Source organism: Cherax quadricarinatus, chromosome 53, assembly GCF_038502225.1.
Source record: "Cherax quadricarinatus isolate ZL_2023a chromosome 53, ASM3850222v1, whole genome shotgun sequence".
NCBI lineage: Eukaryota > Metazoa > Arthropoda > Malacostraca > Decapoda > Parastacidae > Cherax > Cherax quadricarinatus.
In genome coordinates this window covers 6,761,233-6,770,377 of record NC_091344.1, presented here as the reverse complement: position 1 = coordinate 6,770,377, position 9,145 = coordinate 6,761,233, and positions in this window count along the sequence as shown.

Genomic DNA, 9,145 nt, shown 5'->3' with positions numbered 1-9,145 from the left:
CACTTGTTAGACGAAGAATGAGGGGAGACCTGATCGAAGTGTATAAGTGGAAGATAGGTATTAATAAAGGGGATATTAACAAGGTCTTGAGGATATCTCTCCAAGAGAGAACCCGCAGTAATGGATTTAAATTAGATATGTTTAGATTTAGAAAGGACATAGGAAAGTATTGGTTTGGAAATAGGGTAGTAGATGAGTGGAACAGACTACCTAGTTGGGTTATTGAAGCTAGGACTTTGGGTAGTTTCAAATTTAGGTTGGATAAGTACATGAGTGGGAGGGGTTGGATTTGAGTGGGACTTGCACATCGGAGCTTGTTTCTTGGGTGGCATTGAAAGTTGGGTTGGTCAAATGTTTGTTAGTGGGATGAATTGTAAAGGACCTGCCTAGTATGGGCCAACAGGCCTGCTGCAGTGTTCCTCCTTTCTTATGTTCTTATGTTCTTATTAATTGTGCGTAAACTTTCCTGGCCACGACACAACACTTTGACATTCCTGACAACACCTTGTGCATCTGGGTACAATGTCAATATTTGCCCAGAGGCCACAATGTTCGATGTTGTTCAGTGTCAATTAACACAATGTCACCTGGTTGAATGGTCTGTCGATTTACTGCCTCTGTCGCACCATAAAAGTGTTCACGTAGTGTAAGAAGATATTCCTTATGCCACACATTAGACCAATGATCAATTACTTTATTTAACATTTTAAATTTGTTACACAACACTGCCGCATCATTGTAATCTTCATCACTTTCTTCCGGATTATCTCTATAGACAGGGGCAGCTTCCAATTTCCTTCCACATATTAGGTGAGAAGGTGTTAATACATCTGCATCAGGTGTATCACTCATGTATGAGAGAGGACTATTATTTATAAGATTCTCCGCCTCCACTAACACTGCACGGAATTCTTCCAAATTAATTCTCTTCAAGTGTAGTACTTTATGGAGACGCCTCTTCACTGTGCCTATCAGTCTTTCGTACAGCCCCCCCCCCTGCCAAGGGGCTCTAGGAGTAATTAATTTCCAGGTACACCCTCGTTGGGTTAACAGAGATTGAACATCGTTACTATTATTTAATTCTATCAAATGTTGAGCACCTGCTACAAAATTTGTGGCATTATCTGAAATCATCAATCTCGGACAGGATCTCCTAGCTGCAAATTTTCGAAACAGCTGTATAAACTGTTCTGCAGACAAGTCCTGAGCCACTTCTAAATGAACTGCCCTAGTAGCAGTACAGGTGAACAAACAAACATACACTTTCAGTGGAACACCATCTGAAGTACCTGTTAAAATTATTGGACCACTATAGTCTACACCTGTTACATCAAATGGTTTCACTAATTGTACATGCTCTACTGGGAATGCCACAACGAGCACCAAAGAAGCATTGGCAGACGTGAGTGAGACATCCCTAGAAACCCCAACGAAGACCATCGAGAACGTCTTGACGAATTCTACAAGTGGTGTAATGCTACCTGGCGAATGTGAGTCGACTACTCGGAGCATCACGACGGACGACGCAAAGGAAGGTAAAAACATTGTTGTTGTTGGGGATAGCCAGATTAGGTACATGGATAGGGCATTCTGCTTGAAGGACAGGAGTAGGAGGCAGAGAGTGTGTTTTCCTGAGGCAGGGATGAAGAATATTGTTAGCCGTCTGGATGACATCATGAGAGGTAATGGGAGCAATCCTGTTATCTGTCTCAGTGCTGGAGGCAACGATGTTGGCAGACGTAGGAGTGAGGACCTGATTAACAAGTATAGGTCAGCAATAGATATAATTAGGAGGAAGGGTGGGAAACCTGTCATATGTGGCATTTTGCCAAGGAGAGGAGTTGGAAATGAATGGTTGTCCAGAGCAATTGGTGTCAATTGCTGGCTGGACAAATACTGTAAGGAAAATGCAGTAACATTCATTGACAACTGGGACCTCTTCTATGGCAGAAATGACATGTATGCCAGGGATGGGGTTCACTTATCTAGGTGTGGGGTGGGAGCACTGGCCAATGCAGTGGAGGGAGCTGTTAGGTCTTTAAACTAGGAATAGTTAGTGGTATGGGTTTCTGCGGGAAAACTGGAAGTCTCAGGGTAGTAATATGAGTACTAGGAGAACTAGTAATAGGCAAAATGAGGTGGATATCGGAAAGCCAGTGGCACTAATTGACAAGGACAGTAATAGGTTTAGTGGAATAACAGAAAGGAGCAGGAATGATAAAGAGAAAGGAGGGTCCTTAAGTATATATTACACAAATAGTCGCAGTGCTAGGAATAAGATGGACGAGTTGAGACTAGTTGCTAGTGCAGGTAACATAGATGTATTTGCCATTACTGAGACGTGGTTTAATTCAAAAAGTCGGGACATGCCTGCAGAATGTCACATTCAGGGTTTCAAATTGTTCCAAGTAGATAGAAGTATCGGGAAGGGGGGTGGCGTGGCATTGTATGTCCGAGATCGCTTGAACTGTTGCATTAAAACGGGTATTAAGTCTGAAGTAACACATACAGAGTCTGTTTGGATAGAATTTTCAGAGGGGCATGAAAAATTAACTTTAGGTGTGATATACCGTCCCCCAAATTTAGATAGGGACCAGGGAAGACTACTATGGGAGGAAATTGTTAGGGCCACAAGGCACGATAATGTAGTAATTCTAGGAGACTTTAACTTTAGTCATATTGATTGGAATTTCTTGACTGGGAATTTAGAATCATACGACTTCTTAGAAGTAGTTCAGGATTGTTTTCTGAAGCAGTTTGTGACAGAACCTACAAGGGGTAATAACCTGCTTGACTTAGTTCTGGCAAACAATGAATCCCTTGTTAATAATTTAGAAGTTTCAGAAGAACTGGGTGCTAGCGACCACAAATCAATTACATTTAGAATTGAATGGAAGTATGATAATAGGGATAACTCAGTAACAGTCCCAGATTTTCGCTTAGCAGATTACGATGGGCTTAGAGAACACTTATCATCTGTTGACTGGGGTAACGAAGAGAGCTATCAATATGACAGTTTTCTGAACACAATACATGCTGCTCAAAGAACATTTATCCCTTATAAAGAAATTAGATCAAATACAAATGACCCAAAATGGATGAATAATAGGCTGAAATATCTACTAGGGCATAAGAAAGGAATTTATAGGCGTATCAAAAGAGGCGAAGGTCATCTTATGAATCAGTATATTGACACTAAGAGGGACATTAAAAAGGGGATAAGAAAAGCTAAAAGGGACTATGAAATTAAAGTTGCTAGGGATTCTAAAACTAACCCAAAAAGTTTTTTCCAGGTATATAGAACAAAAGTCAGAGATAAGATAGGTCCCCTTAAAAATAACTATGGGAATCTTACTGACAAAGAGAATGAAATGTGCTCGATTTTAAATAATTATTTTCTCTCGGTTTTTACACAGGAAGACACTAATAATATTCCGGTAATTAATTTTTATAGTGGGCCAGAAGAAGATAAATTATGTAACATCATAGTCACTAGTGAAATGGTTGTGAAGCAGATAGGCCGACTGAAGCAAAATAAGTCACCGGGTCCTGATGAGGTTTTTTCAAGGGTTCTAAAGGAATGCAAAATGGAAGTCTGTGAACCATTATCTAATATTTTTAATTTATCTCTTCAAACAGGTGTAGTGTCTGATATGTGGAAGATGGCTAATGTAATTCCTATTTTTAAAACAGGGGACAAGTCGTTACCGTCAAATTACCGCCCAATAAGCCTGACCTCAATTGTAGGCAAATTACTAGAGTCAATTATAGCTCAAATTATAAGAAGCCATCTCGATAAGCATAGCTTGATTAATGATACTCAGCATGGATTCACAAGAGGCCGGTCTTGTCTAACTAATTTATTAACTTTCTTCAGTAAAGCTTTTGAGGCTGTTGACCACGATAAAGAATTTGATATTATTTACTTAGATTTTAGTAAGGCATTTGATAGAGTTCCGCACCAAAGACTGTTGAAGAAAGTAGCAGCTCATGGCATTGGGGGAAGAGTGCTCTCGTGGATCGAATCATGGCTCACAGACAGGAAGCAGAGAGTGTCCATAAATGGGGTTAAATCCGAGTGGGGATCAGTAACAAGTGGCGTTCCACAGGGATCAGTCTTGGGCCCGTTGTTGTTTATAATATATATCAATGATCTTGATGAAGGAATTACTAGTGATATGAGCAAATTCGCCGATGACACGAAGATAGGTAGGATAATTGATTCAAACGTAGATGTTAGGGAACTTCAGGAGGATTTAGACAAACTCTACTCTTGGTCAGAAAAGTGGCAGATGCAGTTCAATGTAGATAAATGCAAGGTTCTGAAGCTCGGGAGTGTCCATAACCCTAGCACTTATAAGTTAAATAATGTAGAACTTAGCCATACAGATTGCGAAAAGGACTTGGGGGTTATGGTAAGCAGCAACCTTAAACCAAGACAGCAATGCCTAAGCGTACGTAATAAGGCAAATAGATTACTGGGATTTATATCAAGAAGTGTAAGCAACAGAAGTCCAGAGGTCATACTGCAGCTTTATACATCATTAGTAAGGCCTCACCTAGATCATGCAGCTCAATTCTGGTCTCCATATTACAGAATAGACATAAATTCGTTAGAAAACATTCAGCGTAGGATGACTAAATTAATACATAGCATTAGAAATCTTCCTTATGAAGAAAGATTGAAGACTCTTAAGTTACATTCACTTGTTAGACGAAGAATGAGGGGAGACCTGATCGAAGTGTATAAGTGGAAGATAGGTATTAATAAAGGGGATATTAACAAGGTCTTGAGGATATCTCTCCAAGAGAGAACCCGCAGTAATGGATTTAAATTAGATAAGTTTAGATTTAGAAAGGACATAGGAAAGTATTGGTTTGGAAATAGGGTAGTTGATGAGTGGAACAGTCTACCTAGTTGGGTTATTGAGGCTAGGACTTTGGGTAGTTTCAAATTTAGGTTGGATAAGTACATGAGTGGGAGGGGTTGGATTTGAGTGGGACTTGCACATCAGAGCTTATTTCTTGGGTAGCATTGAAAACTGGGTTGGTCAAATGTTTGTTAGTGGGATGAATTGTAAAGGACCTGCCTAGTATGGGCCAACAGGCCTGCTGCAGTGTTCCTCCTTTCTTATGTTCTTATGTTCTTATGTTCCTTTGACAATGGTGGAGGACCTGGGTACATATAGGATCTGGCATCCACACGGCGACATATTACACAAGATTTAATCACCCTTTTTACACTTTGCCATCCTTGTGGAATCCAGAAAGTTTCCCTAATACAATTTAAGGTATCTTGTACCCCAGCATGCATTACATTTTTTATGGGCATTTAGAACAATCAAATTTGTTAGATGATGAGTTTTGGGCAGTAAGATAGGGTGTTTAGCATAATCCCCCAATTCAGCATTTTGTAACCTACCTCTGCGCCTAATTACATTGTTCTCTAAATACAGCCCCAATTTCTCTATTAAGGAACCTTTCACAATTTTTCTTTCCATCATCAATTTAGTCTCATTTCCATAGATTTCTTCTTGTACCCTCTTTATCCAATATTCAAGAGGATGTGAAAACTTATATGAAATATTCATCTTGTTTAGAAATTTAAACACCAACTTAGTTACATTGATTAGTTTGGGTAAAGAGGAATACCTATTTATATCAATGGCTAAGGGAGGACAAACTATTGCAGCGGTGGTCACAGTAATTTCAACAGGAGCAATATATGCCTTTTGTACAGGCCAATTAGCTTTATTTACCAACCAGCTCGATCCTTTAAACCATGATACAGCATTTACAAATTTAGCATAAGATAAACCTCGAGACAATAAATCAGCTGGATTCTCCTTACCAGGTATATGATTAAATGTTAACATATGCTGACCCAAACTATTATACTTCTCTTGCATCTGATTAATTTCAGCGACTCTGTTTTGTACGTACACAATTTTACTGTTTCCATTACGAATTCATTGTAAGGATACCTCATTATCAGACCAAATTACAGTGTCGCTAATATTTATCTCCTTCAACTTATTTCTTATATAATAAGCTAATTTGACACCTACATAAATGGCTGTTAATTCCAACTGAGACAAGGTACGTGATTTAATTGGAGACACTTTAGCCTTAGACATAACAAGAGAAATAACACTATTACATTGAAGGTAAGCAACTGCTCATATGCCAATTTTGAAGCATCACAAAAAATGTGGAGTACATTTGGATTAGCCACCTGGTGTGGGAACTCCAACATTGGAATTTTTTCATAATCACCAATTAATTCATAAGAACATAAGAATGTAGGAACACTGCAGAAGGCCTACTGGCCCATACGAGGCAGGTCCTTCATCCCACCTGTTAATGAATTCCTCAGGTAGAATTTCATCCCAAACACATTTAAGTTTCCATGCTTCCTGAATTAATAATTTCCCTCTTATAGTAAGGGGTGACACTAAACCTAGTGGATCAAAACATTTGGAAACTTCAGCAAGCAAAACTCTCTTAGTTAATTTATTGGGCATACTGTAATTATTAGGTTTTAACATTAACAAATCTCTCTCAGTATCCCAAGTTAAACCCAATACATTACTACATTTTGGCACTCCATCTCCAGGGTAATCTTTACTTATTTTGTCCTTTAATTTGGACGAATTACTATTCCATTCCCTCAGAGGAATATTTGCACTTTGCATTATTTTATTAGCCTCTCCATAAGTCATTAACAGTTCCTCTTCAGCTGACGTCACACCCAGGAAATTGTCCACATAAAATTGTTTGCACATTACTTTACTCAGTGGACTTCCCGTATGTTTAAGGTGTGCATTTATCGTCGCTTGAAGTAGGAACGGACTGGATGTAGCACCAAATAATACGCTCCTAAAGCGAAAGGTTTTCAGAGGGCTAAGTGGGTCACTAGGATTCTCAGGCCATAAGAAGTGGGTACAATCCCGGTCAGCCTCTTGTAAACCCACTCTTAGGAAAGCTTTACTTATGTCAGCCATAAAGGCATAGTGCTTCACTTTGAAATTTAATAAGATATCTCCTAATTTTTCCATCAACGACGGACCTGTCATCAAACAGTCATTTAAACTAGGTACATTTTTGTTACTCCTGGCACTACAATTAAACACAATCCTCAAAGGAGTGGTCTTAGAATCCTTCTTCACTCCGTGATGGGGCAAATAGTGACCATAACTTTTGGCTTGCTCAGGAGGTACCTCTTCTATAAATTTATTAATTAATTGTTCAGCAATTATATCATTGTAGGTAGTTAACAATTCTGGTGTCTTACTCAGTTCATATGCCATTCTGTAATTAATGGGCAATTCTGGATGGTTCAGTCTCCACGGAAGTCGTACCCAGTATTGTCCAGATTCAAATTTTACATCTCTCAGGTATCTTGTTTTTTTTATATCTTCCATTCTTCTGGGACATAGGAAGTGAAATTTGTCCTCATTGAACATTACTTTCTTGCTAGTGGCCCACTGGAAAACTTCCAAATAAGTGTCGTTATTAATGTGTATACCTGTCAAAGCTTATTGCTTGGGTAGCGTTGAAAATGGGTTGGGCAAATATTGTGTTAGTAGGATGGATTTGTGAAGGGCCTGCCTAGTATGGGCCAACAGGCCTGATACAGTGTTCCTCCTTGCTTATGTATTGTTCCTGAGTAAAAGAATCGTCTGGACTTTCTTCATTTACATGTATTCCAATGCTGTCTAATTCCCACAATTTATGCACTGGCTCAACACCATCCTCTATGGAAGAATTATACTGAGGTACGATTTCATGAGTAAGACACACAGTTATGGTATTTGTAGTTTCCTTTAGCCATGAATTATTATTACGAGGAATCCTACCATACATTACATGACCTCCTGCAGTCTTCAAAAGGGTGACACCACATTTCTTTACCATACCCTTTACAAAGGAGGCATAATAGTCACTACCTATCAAAATATTTATTGGGCCTACAGAATCATCACTTACAACCAGAAGGTGCTAAATTTACATTATGTGAAAGTCTTTCTGTAGATTTACTAAGCCCTACTGTAGATATTTTATCTGGAAGTCTATCTACAATTACTGCATTAACACGTTTTTTCTCATTGCCCAACCTGACAGTTACATAGACAGTGCCATACAATTGAGCTCTTTTATCCGAGAGAAAACCAGATAATTTTAAAGTTGTGGGATCTCCCATCTGTACTTTCATACCATCAAGACATTTACGTTTTATGAAAGTACGCTGGGATCCCTGGTCCGATAATGCAGTTACATTTTTTATTTATGCCTTTTATCATCAATTTTTACCTGTAACACAGGTAAGGCTACTTCAGCAAAACCATCATTATTAACATTAGCAGCAATTTTTACATTAGCTACTGCTGTGTCAGGATTGTCAACATTATCATTATTATCAACATTATCATATAGACCCTTACACATGACTATATGGTGTCTTCCTTTGTGACATTGATAACAGAAGTTTAATTTGGCATAACAATCCTTTACATTGTGATTACATAAACACCTGATACATCTGTCAAGTTCCTCCAATCTTTCAACTTTATCATTCCATGAATTGTATGCATTGCAATTCTTAGAAAAATGAGTACCCTTGCAGAAGAGACAATCTCTCTTTTCTTTGACTGGTTTCTTATTAACTGGGTTACTCTTAGGAGGGCACTTATTCTTCTTACCTTGTGGAGAATCATTATTTCTGATTCCTGCTAATTGATATGCATCTAGGAAATGAAATTTGATTATTAGTATTGGGATAATTTTTCCCTTTGTGAAACTTGACAGATACCTCAGAGTTATTATGTGTTGCATCTTTAAAATGAGTTAGTTGGCTGGTCTGCAACTGAACAATCAATTCTTGTAGACCTAGTCTTATTTCCTCCAGACCAAAATAACCCTTGTGATATTTATTCGTGAACCATTCAAGTGTTTTACAGCTTAATTTATTCTGTATCATGGCACTCAATAACCAGTCTGATTCCTTCAGATTATATTTATTACTTAAAGTTTTGAGAGTGCTCTCCAGTTTAACTCTAAACTGCTGTAAACCTTTGTAAGTGTAATCTGGAGATTTTAAATTAACAATGATATTCACTAGATCCAACCTACTTTGTTCTATATT